This window comes from Echinops telfairi, unplaced genomic scaffold (genome assembly GCF_000313985.2).
Source record: "Echinops telfairi isolate 266 unplaced genomic scaffold, ASM31398v2 ScPeMD7_443;HRSCAF=831, whole genome shotgun sequence".
NCBI classification, from domain to species: domain Eukaryota; kingdom Metazoa; phylum Chordata; class Mammalia; order Afrosoricida; family Tenrecidae; genus Echinops; species Echinops telfairi.
In genome coordinates this window covers 20,383,013-20,399,649 of record NW_022104341.1, presented here as the reverse complement: position 1 = coordinate 20,399,649, position 16,637 = coordinate 20,383,013, and the positions used below count along the sequence as shown (strand labels likewise).

General features: G+C 38.9%; 1 protein-coding gene across 1 annotated transcript in view; it reads right to left on the bottom strand.

Moving 5' to 3' along the window:
- The window catches only part of DPYD (dihydropyrimidine dehydrogenase), a 1,157,760-nt gene that overhangs the window by 734,591 nt on the left and 406,532 nt on the right, over positions 1-16,637 (bottom strand). The window lies entirely within an intron of this gene.

Sequence of the window (16,637 nt, the reverse complement as noted above, 5' to 3'; positions counted from 1 at the left end):
CATAGTGAATACCTTTTCCAACAACACAAAACGTGATTATGTACATGGACTTTGTCAGGTGGAATACACAGAAATCAAATTTCTACCTTTTTGGGAAGAGATGCTGGAGTAGCTCAAACCATATCAGCAGCTAAAAAACAGACCAGATGCCAACAGTGAAACAGACGATCAATTGCTAATATGTAAGTTCAGGATTAAGCTGAAGACAATTAAAGCAAGACCAGAAGAGATAAAATATGACCTTATACAATGCAATGTAATGTATAATGTAATGAACTAGAATTATAAAACCAAAAGGGAAGAACATGCTCAGCATATCTTAAACTGAAAGAACACAGGAAAAGTTCAAACCTCGAGTTGCAACATTGAAAGATTTTATAGGGAAAATATTGAATGACGCAGGAAGCATCGAGAGAAAATGGAATACACAGTTTCTGTACCAAAAGGAACTAATCAACACCCTGCCATTTCAGGAGGTGGCATAGGAGCAAGAACCAAAACACTGAAGGAAGAAGTTCAAGCTGTACTGAATGGATTAGACAAAAGCTAGGGTCTAAGAATGGATGGACTACCAATTGAAACGTTTCAACAAGCTGATCAGACACTGGAAGCACTCACTCATCTATCTTTCAGAATATATGGAGGACAACTACTTGGCCAACTGAATGGAGGTGATCCATCTTTGTGCACATTCCAAAGACAGGTGACCGAACAGAATGTACTAATGATAGAAATGTCATAGATATCTTGCACAAATAATATATTGTGGAAGATTATCCAACAATGGTTGCAGCAGTACTATGTTAGGTTGGGTAGACTAGAGAAACAAATTCATAGACACTCATGTGTATCAGAAAGAGCTTTATATACAAGAGCAATTGAATATTGAGGAAACATCCCCAGCCCAGTCCAGACCAAGTCCATAAGTCTGATAATAGCCCATATATCTGATACCAATCTATAAAGTCCTCTTCAGATTCACACAACACATGCAATGATGCCGAATGCAGGAAGATCACAGGCCAGTGGGTGGAAAGTCTTGTGGATCCAGTGGCAGTGAAAGCATCTCATTGCGGGCAGGGGTTTCCATGTTGCTCCTTTAGCACCAGGGTTCTAGCATAGCTCCATGTGTCTTCTCAGCTGCAATGTCTCCCAGGGAGTGAGCATGTGCCCCAACTCCAATAACCTATTTATCTCCTTAGTGCCTCCAAATGAGGTCATCAAGCTGCAACCTGATTGACAGGCTAAACACCACCCCTTCACTCTTAAGTCTCCAGTTGACAACAGATTATTTAACTACCACAAGTACATTGACAGGAAACTGACAGAAGTTCAGGCCAGAATCAGACGAGGATGTGGAACAAGGGATATAATTGCTCATGTCAGATGGCTCTTGGCTGAAAGTGGAGAATACCAGAAAGATTTTTCTTGCGTTTTATTAACTATGCCAATGAATATTACTGTGTGGACAATATTGTATTGTGGATAATTTTCAAAATAATGGAAATTCTAAAACACTTCGTTGTGCTCATGAGGAACTTATACATAGATCAAAAGACTGGTGTGGGAAAAGAACAAGCAAATGTTGCATGGATTAAAATCAGGGAAGATGTGCACTAGGGTTGTATTCTCTCACCATATTTATTCAATCTGTATATTGAGCAAATCATCAGAAAAGCTGAATTACATGAAGAAGAATGTAGTATTGGGATTGCAGATATGTATAAGTTACATTAACAACTTGCAATATGCAGACAACACAACACTGCTTATTGAAAACAAAGAGGACTTGACGCACTTGCTGATAAAGATCAAGGGTTGCAGCCTTTTGTACAGATCAAGATTTAGTGTAAAGCAGACAACAATACTCACATCTTGACCAATAAGTAATATCATGATAAAAGAGGAAGAGCTGGAAGCTGTCAATGACTATGTCTTGCTTTGCTCCACAATCAATGCTCACGGAAGCAGCAGTCGCGAGCAAAGGATGAATTGCCTTAGGTAAATCTGCTGCACAAGGACTCAGTAGAGTACTGACTAGCAAGGGGTTTCTTTGAAGAGTAAGTTGTGCCTGGCTCAAGCCATGCTATTTTCAGGTTCTTTATGTGCACATGAAAGGTGGACGTTGGATAAGGAAGACTGCAGAAGAAGTGATGCTTTTGAATTGTAGTTCTAGAGAAGAATATTAAAAGTATCATCAACTGCTAAAAAGATAAGCAAATATGCCTTGGAAGTATGAGCAGAGTACCCCATAGAGGCAAGGGCAGTAAAATTAAATCCTACCTACTTTGAACATACCCTCAGGAGAGATCAGCCCCGGATACAGACATCACATTTGGTAACTTGGTGGGGCAGTGAAAAGAGGAAAGACCTAAGCGAGAGGAGCGGTGGTAAACTCAGGGCTTGTTGGAGGGTATTCGCCTTATGTCTATGCTAGCAACCATGGGCATGGAAAATTAGCTCTATTTTGAGAACAATCTCCATTGTTCCAAGATAGATATGTTTCAAATATACCTTCTCCAGGCCTATACGTATCCCTGGACTAGCCCCCCATTAAGGAGCACTCCTGAAAAAAAAGTAACAGTCCTAAAGGAATTACCATAAAAGATGAATCATCCCTGTGTCTGGCTGGTTCCTGTGCCGAGAGGTTATCTACAGATAAGAGCAATCAGATTCTATAGGGAAACCCCCCATAAAATGTAGCAAACCCCTGGGGAGGGCTCATGGGTGTTCACCTTTTGAAAGATCTGTAAGTCCCACTATATATAACCATTAGAAAATATAGTCACTCTCTTGGTCCTGGCATCGGGACAAGGAGCTCCTGTGTCTCCCTTTCTGTCTTTATCATTTTCCACAATAGCAAAGTGACTCATGAAGACTCATTAGAGTGTTGGGGACCCCCATACCCTGACAATGAAAGAACACAGTGGCTGCAATAATAGGCTCAGACAAGGGACAATTGTAAGGAAGGATGGTGAATCGCATGCAGTGTTTCATTCCATTGTGCATAGGGTTGTCATGGGGGGTAACCCCAACTACCGGCACCTAAGGCACAGCACCAGCTCAAGAAATAAATATTTTTGTCTAAAACAATGAAGACCAAATTACAGAGGGCTGAAGGGTAAGCATCAAATTGGAAGCTGTTGAAAAGTAGGTGTGCAATATGGAGAAAGCAGACCCATCAGAGCCAATGAAGTTTCCTGGCAAATCCAGGAGATGGCATGTGTGGTCGTTATATAATCTGTTGTCAATTTGAGAAGATTGCAAGTGAAGGGGCGGTGTCTAGCCTGTCAATCACTGTCTAGCCAATGAGGCATCTGTGAGGGCATGGCATTCCTCTGAGGATTCCAGGAATTCCTATATTCCTCCTTGTAGGCAGGAGACACTTTCTCCCTTGACTCACTCCCTGACAGACTTTCCAATGACAAGACATATGGCTCTATGATGATAGACCCTGTGCCCTGGGAACTAGTGGAGCCATGTGAAGACTCCTGCCAGCTCTGAGATGCTTACAACATCACTGGATCCACACGACTTTGCACCCACTGGCCTGTGATCTTCCTGCATTCGGCATCATTGCATGTGTTTTGTGAGTCTGAAGAAAACTTTATAGATTGGTATCAGACATATGGACTAATATCATATTTATGGACTTGATCTGACCTGAACTGGGATGTTTCCTCAATGTTCAATTGCTCTTGTATATAAAGTTCTTTCTTATACACATATGAGTCTATGAATTTGTTTCTCTAGTCTACCCAGACTAACACAGCATGTAATCTCCCATCAGCATCTAGAGTAAGCTGTTAAAGATGATCTACTATAGAAAATGAGAAACATGCCTTTCTGGAGTGGAGATAAAGCACTGCAGAATCATAAGACTTCGGTTTGGAATCATAGGGTATTGAGTAGTCACCAAGGTATTAGAAAGTCAGCCATCGGCATTATAAACATTTTGATGAGGGCAGCTTGATCAGGGTCAGGAGAAATGAAACCTTCTGTTGTGAGAGAAAATTGTATTTAGAAGGTTGAATGAATTAAAAGATAAAGATGCTGTCTTTAAAAGAAAACATAGTCATTTATGCATATCTGGATTAGAGTCGTAGCAGAAGCAATGAAGAAAAAAATAGATATCAAAGGACAGAAACTGATTGTAGATGATATCCAGGAAATAAATAAAACTACAATTCTCAATTTCGAAGTTTTGAAAGGTATCATGTTAACTGTGACATCACTGAAAGTGACCGAGAATATGGAAAACGGAATTTATGGTGAGGGTAGCACACAATGCACTCCTCAATACAAATAAATACCTTTGGGATAATCTCAAAAATCAATGAAAAGAAAACTTGTTTTCTTAACTTCTCTACCCCAAACTATGAGCAAAATGAGGTCAGAGACAGATTCTTTCCCATTGATCACTCAGCATCCATGCTTGGAACATAGAGAGAAATCAATAAATACTTGTACAATGAATGAATTTGTACTTCCCAGTGCTAAATCCAGTCTCTTACACTTTGTTAGTACTTAATCAATGTTTGTTGAAACATGTCATTGGGGGAAATGTTTCACCCTCTAGTCAAAGTTGTAATTATTTTTAAATATCAATGATACCAGCATAAATTAGAAAACAATGATTAAATTCAGGGACACTTCATGCAAATATCCAACTACTTCAAATACCTTGGTTTAAGGAGGTTTTGAGATTGAATTTTAATTTGGAAGTGCAAATGTCTGATGTGACTAGTGATTACTCCAAGTGCCAGTGGAAAAATAAGCACTGACTTCTAACCACCTGAAAAACAGCTCTGCCTTGCTCAGTTATGGGCCTACCCCATTCCGTGGTTTCTGAATATGGTGTGCAAATTTTCCAGTATACACAATACCCTTCTAAAATAATGCTGCACTCATATTGTTTTATATTACTCGCCTGATTCTCACAAGTATGAAGGATAAATCTTAGGGTCTTCCCTCCATTTAAGCTTGGCATCATGCTTGAAATGAAAAGAGATTGAAAGGAAAGAAAGTGAGGGCGATCTAAAATTCTTGAAATATATAGCAGGTGCCAGGTATATATGGTGCTGGCAAGTTATATTTCATTCCCATGGAACATCAAAATTAAAATAGCATTGTTCTTAGTTTATTTAAAAGGAACAACAACAATAATAATAAAAACCTACTGTTATCTATTGGATTTTAACTCAGTGACTATGCAAGTATCTGAGACTGTAAATCTTTCTAAGACCAGATAGCTTCATCTCTCTAATGGGTTGTAACCATCAGTCTGTCTAGCAAACCAACACCTAACCAATAACTCTCCCCAGTTTCTTACTTAAGAGGAAACTGAGCTTAAAAGGGTGGAAATGCATTTCTGAGGTAAAGTATTTGATAAGCAGCTGATTAAGAACTTGGATTCAAAGTCGATGTGCTTTCAATTTCAACAAACAAACTGCCTGTCAGGATTAATGATATCTTTGTATGTAAATATTAACATAACCATTTTAGAGCTTTAATAATTCCTAGAAACATGAATGTAAGACAAACCAATAAAAATTCTTAAATGTTAATGTTAGTCCCCAAAGAAAGAAAAAAAAAAGTTTTACATAACTTAATGAAGCACAGAATCTTTAATCCCTCCTGTTTCATGGGTCCAGTCTGATCCACATGAAGACAAAGTCACTTTCTAGAATGTAAATCTGCGCCCATCACACCGCCAACAAACAAAACTTCATGCAGAGTTGATTCTCACTCAGGAAGACCGTGTGTTATAAAGTATAACCACTCTGTTTCATTTTCTTGGTTGTAATCATTATGGAAGCAGGTCACCAGACCTTTCACTGAACTGCTAGGTGGGCTCAAACCACCAAGTTTCATGTTACTAGTAGAATAAAAATGATTTGCCACCCAGAGACCTTAAAATAGAAACAAAAAAAGACCCTTGTTGTCCAGTTGAATTTAACTCTTGGTGAATTAGAGGACAGAGTACAATTGCACCATAGGGTTTCCAAAGCTGTCAACTTTACCAATGGGATCCCTGGTGATGTAGTGTGTTATGCAGTTGACGGCTCATGACAAGGTCCTTGGCTCCTGCTCTGCAGGAGAGATAATGTGTTTTGCGCCTGTACAGACTTTCAGCCACAGAAGCTAGTCTACTCTGTCTGGTAGGGTCACTATGAGTCAGAATCCACTCAGCTCATTTGCGTTCTTTTGCAATTCTCCAGGTCCACTCTCAGTTACTGCCTGCCCATGAAGTCTTTCCTGGCTTTTCTTATGAAACTGTGTATCCCTACTGAATGGTAGGTCTTTGCATTCAATATCTTTCTTCTTTGATGAGTCCTGGTGGTACCATGGGTTAATTGTTGGGCTGCTAACAGCAATGCTGGCAGTTCACACCCATCAGCCATTTCATGGGAGAAAGATGAGGCAGTCTGTTCCCTTCAGCATTAATCATCTCAAGAACCCAAAGGAGCAGCTCTACTCTGTCCTATGAGGCCACTATGGGTCATCTCAACTGCATGAGTGGTCTTTTTGATTTAACCTAGGGCAAGATGGTTGAGAGTGGTCCTATGGCTTTGTTTTAATCTGTACTCAGTATAATGTCAAAGACAGGAAGGCCCAATAACTATTTGATGAATGAGTGGATGAATAGATTAATGATCCCACAGAACCTTTAGAAAAGACTATAAATCCAAGTTTTAACAATTTGACAGTATCTTTTGGGGATGTGAATTTACTATTTAAAGCAGAAACTGTATCCATTTCTATCACTAACTTAAATTCTATATTCATTATCATTTTTCTTAAAAAAAAATTTATTGTAAATTAAATGAAAGTTTACCCAGAAAGTCAGTTTCCCATTCAACAGTTTTTGTATATCTGTTTCATACCATTGATTCCAATCCCTGCAATGTAACATCACATAACTCACTTCCTCGGAATGCTTCCTACTTCTATCCTTTCTTCCTTCCTAACCCTATGGAACTTTGTCCTCAGGTAAATGCTGCCTTTTAAAAAATATCAAATGGAGGGCAGTGTAAGGTGTGGTTCCCTTCCTCGTATGATTGATCTACTTATAGACCTTTTCCCCATCTGGCTTAAAAACAATGAGACATGGTGGTGATTCTTTCCTAGACCTGAAAAGGAACTGTAGAATGACTTTAAAGAGACAGAAGCTCAGTCTCTAACTAACTAGCAAGCCAGTCTTCTTTTTCCATTTTTATGATTTTGTGCTTTGTTCCACATTTTCCTTCCACTCTACCCAGGATTTCCTAATTCACTATTGTTTCTCCATTAACCCTGGTCCGAATATTAAAACAAACACATTTCACTGGATCTAGAAAAAGGACTGATGTCAGTGTTGGGAGTTTAGCTATGTATTGTTAAATATAGATTTACAACCCCCCAAATCTGTCTCTATCTTCCATTTTTTGGTACTTCTCTGATTTTTAAAACATATATATATATAACATATGTGGCAGGTACATAATCTGGTGTCAGTTTTGGATTTGAGAGGATTACAAGGGAAGGAGTGGAGTCTAGTCTGTCAATCAGATCATAGCCAGTGAGGCCTCTGTGTGGGCATTCTCCTGAGAATCCTGGAAAATCCTGCATTCCTTCTAGGAGGTGGGAGACAACTCTCGAGCACTTCCTTGGAGACTCTCTACTGACAAGGCTGACTTCCTGCGAGACATCCTGAGGAGAAGCCACGCGGACCTACCCTGATGCAGCCCTGGGAACTGGAAAAGTCACGTGGAGACCCCTGCCAGTGCTGAGGTGCTTACATGTTCACTGGATCCAAAGACTTTCTACCCACTGGCCTCTGATCATCCTGCATTTGGCATCATTGCATGTGTTCCGTGAGTCTGAAGAGGACTTTATAGATTAGTATCGGACATATAGGCTGATATCAGACTTATGGGCTTGGACTAGACTGGGTTGGGATACTTTCTTAATGTACACCTATTTCTAATGTACCCTTTATATGAAACTTTCTCTTATATAATCTGAGTTTTTTATGGATGTTTCTCTAGTCTACCCAGATTAACACAACATAGAAACTAAAACACATTGACTAATATTGTCTCCCAAGTAAACTACACAAAAAAGTCTGTTATTTTGAGGCCCTTTTAAATTCAAATTCTAAAAACAATACACACATACACACATTTATATATAGGCTTTTAACTAGGTTTCACTTCATTTCAATTAAATGACAGGATTCAATTATGACATGAGGATGTTGTTATAGTGCATGACAGAAAATATCGTGGATCACAGGAAATAGATCTTTAAAGCTATGCTAAAATTTAAAATAGCATACAAGCAGAAAAAGAGAAACTATTATGACAGATAAGGGTGCATTAATGCCAAGAGGATATTAATTCTATTTTTCAAAAGAAATATATTTTAAAAGTAACCAAAATTTTGTTATTGTTGTATAAGAATATCAGAAAATTAAAAGACAACACAATATTACTGGGTTTTTCTTGTTGCTGTTTTTGTTGTTAGGTGCCAGCAAATTGATTCCCACTCACAGTGACTCGATGCAGCACAGAATGAAACACTGCCCAGCCCTGAGCCATCCTCAAAATTGATCTTATGTTTGAACTTATTGCTGCAGCCACGGTGTCAATCCGTCTTGTTGAGTGCCTTCCTCTATTTTGCTGCCTCTCTACTATACCAAGTACGAGGCCCTTCTCCAGGGGCTTGTATCTCCTGACAACATGCCCAAAGTGTAAAAGACACTGTCTCCCCATCCTTGCCTCAAGGAGCACTCCGGCCATACTTCTTCCAAGACAAATTTGTTTATCCTTTTAACAGTTCATGGTACTTTCAATATACTCTGGCACCATGATACAAATACATGGATTATTTTTCAGTATTCCTAATTAAATTTCCAACTTTCACATGCATATAAGGCAAATGAAAATTCTCTATCTTGGGTCAGGTATCAGGTATACATACGTTCTCAAACTAACCTTCTTGGTTTTCAATATTCTAAAGATGCCTCGTGTAGAAGATTTATCCAATTCGGTGTGTCTTTCGATCTCCTATCTGCTGCTTCCATGAACATTCACTAGAGATTCAGCTAAATGAAATCCTTGACATCTTTCATCTTTTCTCCTTATCGTGATGTTACCTATTAGTCCAGCTGTGAGGGTTTGTGCCTCCCTTCCAGTCATAGTCCATACTGAAGTGAAATCCTTAATCTTCATCAGCACATGCTCCAAGTCCTCCTCACTTTCAGCAAGCAAGGTTGTGTCATTTCCATATCGAAAATTGTTAATAAGCCTTTGTCTAATCCTGATGTCTCATTATGATGTGTTGGTCCAGTACCCTTCAGCAGTGCTTCACACACACACACACACACACACACACACGCTCCCCGCACACACACACACACACACACACACACACACACACACACACACACGCTCCCCGCACACACACACCCCCATACACACTCACCCACCCTGTTGCTTGTGCAAGAATGGAACTTGCCTCTTGGGATTTTATAGGCTGTAATCTTTACAGAACCAGATTACCAGAACTTTTGCCGTGCCCATGGAGCCGCTGAATGGATTTGAATGGCCAACTTTTCTGTTAGCAACTGAGTGCTTAATGATTGCATCACCAAGATTACTCCCCCAAATTTAGAATGACTTTTAGAAAGAGTCATAGAGCCACAGGTCAACAGTGTTAATCAATTGTTGAGATTCACTTAGAAAACCTCTTTCATGACACGCAGAACCTGAAACCAGAAGGTGAAATGGTTTGTTCAAGGACACAGTATGCCAGTGGTAAACTTACAATTGAAACTCAATTTTTAATTCTCTGTCTCATATAAGAGTTAAGTCAAAAAACTTTGCTGCATCAGCCTGTGTGATCATGAGGTGTCAATGGGAACAGGTAGCAGGTAGCAGAGGACCCCAAACAATCATATCAGTGTGAACAAGGGGGGTCGGAGTGGAGAACCAAAGCCCATCTGTAAACAATTGGAAAACTCCTTTAAGAAGGGTCACAAGGAAGGGACAAGCAAGCCCCGGTGCAGTACAGCATTGATGAAACACATAACACTGTCATGACCCCCAGTTCTACCTTACAAATCTGGCTAAACTGGAGCATGTATACTGGTACAAATGAAAGCTCTCAACACATGGAATCCAGGACAGACAAAACCCTCAGGAACAATAATAGGAGTAGCAATACCATGAGTGTAGGAGGAAGGAATGGGGAAACTGATTGCAATAATCAATATATAATCCCTTACTCCATGGGGGCAAATAACAGAAATGTGAGTGAAGAGAGACAGTGGATGGTGTAAGACAGGAAAATAATAATAATTTATCAAGGGTTCATGATGGTGGGAGGTTGGGGGATGGAGGGTAAGGAGCTGCTACCAAGGGCTCAAGTAGAAAGAAAATGTTTTGAAAACGATGATGTGATGATAACATATGTACAAATGCTCTTGATATAATTGATGAATGGATTGTTATAAGAGCTGTAAGAGCCTCCCCCCCAATAAAATGATTTATATAAAAAAGCTTTGCTATAAAAATATAGAAATTTTTATTAAACAAAATATCAAGATGTGGAGCTAGTGTTTTCCACAGTGTCTGTCTAGATGCATTTCTTTCTGGTCATGGTGTTTTCATCTCTCCAACTCTTTCTAGAATAATTCTGCTCTCTTCAATTTCTATCATGTCTAAATGGTACTTTTTCCTTTCTAAGGGTATTAAAATTATACTCCTTTTAAAAGTTCTTTGAGTTTGGGGAACAAATAAAAAACCGGAAGGGGCAAGATAAGGATGTTAGGGTGAATGGGGAAAGGATTCCCAATAAAATTATCTTCAGACAGCCCCAGTCCTCTCCAAGTATTGCCAGGAACTTTGTTGTGATAAGAAGAATTTCTCTGTGCAACTTGTCTCGGAGGCTCCAAAAGGGTTATTGTGATATATTTTTCAGAAAGGCAGAGGGGCCCCTGGGCTTATTAGGGAGACACTTTAAGAAAAGTGACAATTACACAGGTAAGAAAAAGCCCAGACAGGCATCACTGATATCACAGGTCAGTAAAATTTTGCTGAAGATCACTCAACTGGTTGCAGTGGTACATTGAAAAGGAGCTGCCAGAAGTTCAAGCTGGATTCAGAAAAGGATTTGGAATCAAGGATGTCATTTCCAATATCAGATGGAACTTGACTGAAAGCACAGAAGACCAGAAGAAATTCCACTTGTGTTTTATTGGCTATGCAAAGGCATTTGACTCTGGGGATCATAACAAATTATGGTTAGCATTGAGAAGGATGGACATTTCAGAACACTCGATTGTGTTCATGCAAAACTCGTACATGGGCCAGAGTTAGCTATTCTAACAGACAAGGGACTACTGCATGGCTTAAAATCAGGAAAGGTACGAATCAGGATTGTATCCTTTGATCATATTTATTTAATCTGTATACTGAGCAAATAGAGAAGCTGGACTGTATAAAGAATAACATGGTATTAGAATTGGAAGAAGACTTAAGAGCAGCGTGTGATATTCAGATGACAGTCTTGCTTGCTGAAAATGAAACCTTATTGACGCACCTTGAAACCTTGAAGCACCTTATTGACGAAACAGAGGATTGTCTTCTTCAGTATGTATTACCACTCAATGTAAAGAAAACAAAAGTCCTCACTACTGGGCAAATAAATCAAGAACACATTGAAATTGCCAAGGATTTAGTTTTCTTGGATACACAATCAATAATCATGGAAGCAGCAGTAAAGAATTCAAAAATACACATTTCAAGAAGTATATCTCCTGCACCGTATTGAAGTATAATGATATCACTTTGATGACTAAGTTGCTTCTGGCCCAAGCCATGGCATTTTCAATTGCCTCATAGAAATGTGAAAGTTCGACCCTGAACAAGGAAGATCTCAGAAGAATCAATGCATTGGATTATGGTGCTAGTCAAGGGACTTGGTTGAAAGTACTGTGGTCTGCCAAAAGAACAACACCAAAAATCTTCCTTGGAAGAAGTACAGCCCGAATGCTCCTTGGAATTGAAAATGGCGAGACTTTGCCTCTTGTGATGGGGAGAACAGTGCTGGACGAAGACTCCATGCTTGGTGAAGTACAGGGCCAGTGAAAGAGGAAGACATGCAAGAGGGTGCATTGCCAACGTGGCTGAAGACATGGACTCATTAGATCAGTGATGGGGAGAAATGTCCAGACCTGAATCATGTTTTTCTTAGTGGTACGTAGGATTGCTGTGCACTGAACATGAATGGCCAACCCCTAACAACAATAACCCCAAACTAGAGATTATTGCACTTTAGTTTTGAGAGACTATTATCATTTTGTAGTTCAATGATATTAAATGACCACAACAAATGTAAATAACTAACTCAGGAAGTAAGGGAAGGCACTATAAAGAAGAGTTTGTGAAAGAGAAGAGGTAAGAAAAATCTATGTAAATGCCAATACAAGGGACCAATTAACATTCAATATTGCTTGACAAACCTAAAATATGAACAACAACTGCACGAATGAGGTGTGTAAATTACCAAGAATCCACTGGATCCTACTAATCCAAACAGGTGTGTAAATTACCAAGAATCCACTGGATCCTACTAATCCAAACAGATCCTACTAATCCAAATGTGGACGAGGCAGAAACAGGGCATAATCTCTCAGTAAGACCAGTTGTTTTCAGAATTTTATGAAGCAGTCAAAGGGCAACAACTATTGTTTGAAAGACCAGTGGTAAAGGCCGCCCCAACATCCCTTAAATTCTTCTAAGTATTTGAATTAATAATGCCTAACAAACACTCTCTTGCTCTACTCTACACTCAGAGCATACCAATAGCAACTCATAAGAAGGGGCTTCAAAAAGTTTATGGGGAAATAAAAAGGAAAAGATAATGGATTTTTTCCTATAAACTTGTTGAAGTTCCCTTATATGTTTCCATTTTCTTTATACATCATTGTTCAGTTCTCCAATTACTGATATTTCCTAAATTTGCTAGAATTTGTACCCTTTTTGGTTTGTTTCATTGTGACATTGCCCTGTAATAACTCAAATGTCCTGTGTGTCTCACTGTTAACAACCATATAAGCTCCCCCAGTCTCCATCCCAATTTTAATAGAAAATATTCCTCTGAATAAAGCCCATTCTCTTCTCTCTTTAAGCATTTCTCAAGATTGCATGAGAGGAATTGGATATTGTCAACAGATTATCATCGAATGTCATCAGTACCACAGCAACTCATTACCATAATTCTAATATTATTAGGTTCAAGAAGGCCAATTTATAAAAGGCCATTGTAGCCATTCAAAAGACCTTAGATGCTAGTCTAGAAAGACAAGTTTGCTGGTATAAAGATAAGTGCCTGGACTAAGATGATGACATTGGGGGTATAGAGAGAAATCTATTTCAGAGACATATGAAAATGAACTTCCTGCAGAGACTTCAAAACCTTGTTAGTTTCAAGGAGCAAATCCCCCTGAGTACTTACTGGGTTTACTGATATCATGTCCCAACTCTCAGCTATCTTTAATCTATATGTTGAAGCATTTTGGTTTTGATTTTTTTTTGCTTTAAGAACCCATTCCACATTCTCATTAAGCTTACCCTTTGGGGTTCTCCTCATCCCTCACTACTTCTGGATTATAAGGCAACTAAAACTTTGGATAATTTATATTCATCTCTCAATATCACCAATTCTGCACAGCGATTCTCATGTTGTATAGAAGAAAGAAAACTTTACAGAACGTTTATATTTAAATTGCAATTTTAATCAATTAGTCATGAGACATTGCCTTTGGAATCCTACTTGTTTTGCCTGTGTCACATCCTTTAGTCAAACAAGTAGTAATATTCTCAAACAATTATATCAAATAACAGTTAATTACAGGAAGTTTAGCACCACTTTGAGATCTTGTCCATAGTAATAATAATGATAATAATAACACCTCATCATGATTTCAATGAAATTAGAAAAAACATGATTTTGAAATGATAGCAAAATCCTGCCTAGATTTATCAAATGAGCTATATATGGATTGATAATTACTGGTTATTTGAATGCAAAGTTGGAAACAAACAAGGGACAGTGGTTGAAAAATATCACAGTCAGTGGTGATACAAATGTCACAGATTGTATGATACATTTTTACAAAGCCAGTTACTTGTTTGTTGAAAAGTCTTTCAAAAACATAAATGGCAATGATACACATGGGCCTCACCCTATGAAGAATCAATTTGACTGTATCTGTGGAAAGAGATCATGAAAGTAGCTAAGTCTCTTCATGCATAACATGGGCAAAGGTAACTATCACACTGACCATCAACTGGTCATATACAAGTTCATATTTTAGTTGAGAAAAATACAAGAAATCTGAGGAGCAACCTTTCATTATATCCCACCTGAATCTAGGGACCATCTCAAGAACAGATTAGATGCATTCAACACGGAGGGCTACAGATCAGATGAGTGGTAAGATGGCATCAAGGACAGCGTGCATGAAGAAGGAAAAGATCATTAACAGCAATGAAGAAAATGACCAACGCTATGTCAAGTGAGACTTTGAAATGTTTTCTTGAATATATAAACTAGCTAAAGTGACATGATTAAATAATGTACTAAAAGAGTAGGATGGAGTAAAGCTTGAGAAGACAAAGTTAAGTGTGAAATATTCAAAGGGGTGGAGTTAGAATATCAAAAGAAACAAATATATCTCAAGCAGAAAAAAACTGAAGAAAATATTTAAGCTTCAAGTTTTAGATTAAGGGATTCCAGGGGAAGATATTGATGTTTCAGGCAACATCAAAAGAAGATGTCACTGTCTCAGGTAGACTGTACAAAAGCCATTGTCAACATTCAACCACTTAGGAAGGCAGTATATGATCACGAACCAGTGGTCATTAAGAACTCAAAGCTGTACTATAGCAATTGACAGAATACCAACGGACATGTTTCAACCAACTTGCAGCACTGGAGTGAAGGCTCATCTATGACATGTTTAGAAAGGCAGTTACCTTCTCAGCTGCAATGTCTCCCAGGGAGTGAGCGTGTGTCCCATCTCCAATGAGCTATTTATCTCCTTAGTGCCTCCAAATGAGGTCATCAAGCTGTAACCAGATTACAGCCCTTCACTCATAAATCTCAAATTGACAACAGATTATGTAACTACCACACGAAGTTCTCACAGAAATTAGATGCTATTTTCATTCCCCTTACAATATTTTAAAACATCACTGTTTTCTTTTACTTCTCTTTTCTTCCCTCATTCCAGGTCTAAATTATCAGTAAAACCTTGCACCTTTAAATTATATGCTGAATTTAGCAACATCTTACCACTTACATGGTAAAAGAACAGAAAAAAAATGCCCAAATTTGTTTTTTGTTTTTTTAAGTACAAACTAATCAGTCTTGGAAGAAGTACAGCCAGAATGATCCGTTGAGGCAAGGATGGCATGAATTCATCTTACATATTTCAGACATATTGTCAGGAAAGACCAATCCCTGTAGCAGTACATCGTGTTTGGAAAGTGGAGGGGCAGCACGTGAAAGGAGGAAGGCCCTAGATGACAAGCCAACCATGGGCTCTGGCACAGGAACAATTGTGAGCATGTTTGCAGACCAGGTTTTAATAGTTTATTCTGTTGTGCTCAGGGTCACTGTGGGTCAGAAAAGACTAGATGGCACCTCACAATGACATCAACAACATTCATTTCTAAGTTTGGGAGTTCTAAGTTGCTGATTCTGAGATAAGAAATTTAGTGAAAACTTTATTTGAGATATGACCCCAGCTTAAAAAGAAAAAGAAAAACAAACTATTGTAGGACAAAGAAGCGAGACAAAGCAAAAAAACCCACATTATCAAACACATGAACACTTTGAATCAGGAGCTTGGTCCTGCTGGACACTCTTGGAAACAATGTAAAGCATATGTGAGTCAGTCTGGGTAGACTAGAGAAACAAATCATGGAGACACTCATATGTATATAAGGAAGAGGTTTATATACAAGATCAATTGTACATTAAGAAAACATCCCAACTCAGTCCAGTCCAAGGCCATAAGTCTGGTACGAGCCCATATGGCTGATACCAATCTATAAAGTCCTCTTCAGACTCACGAAACACAGGCAATGAAGCCAAATGCAGGACGATCACAAGCCAGTGGGTAGAAAGTCTTTGGGTCCAGTGACGTTGTAAGCATCTCAGAGCTGGCAGGGGTCGCTTTGTGGCTTCTCTGGCTTCAGAGGTCTGGTTGCATCCATGTGACTTGTCTCAGCTGCAATGTCTCCCAGGGAGTGGCAGAGAGAGAGAGAGAGAGAGAAGTGTCTCCCGCCTCCAAGGAGGAAGGTTCCCAGATTTCCCAGAATTCTCAGGAGAAGACCTTACAGGGCATCATTCATCATTTAGAAGGTGCCACATAGGCATCCATTCTTTTAACATTGTGATTCTCTACTGTCAATTCCTACTGCCACCTTAGTTGGTTTGATACAACCATATTTTATCAAATGGAGTAAGTCAGATCTCTGGATAGCTGACACCAGACATAATTCAATTACTCAAATAATCCTCAGAAAGGCCTTTTTGATAACTCTATGTAAAATAGCTTCCCACCTCCTTTAAGCAAAAAA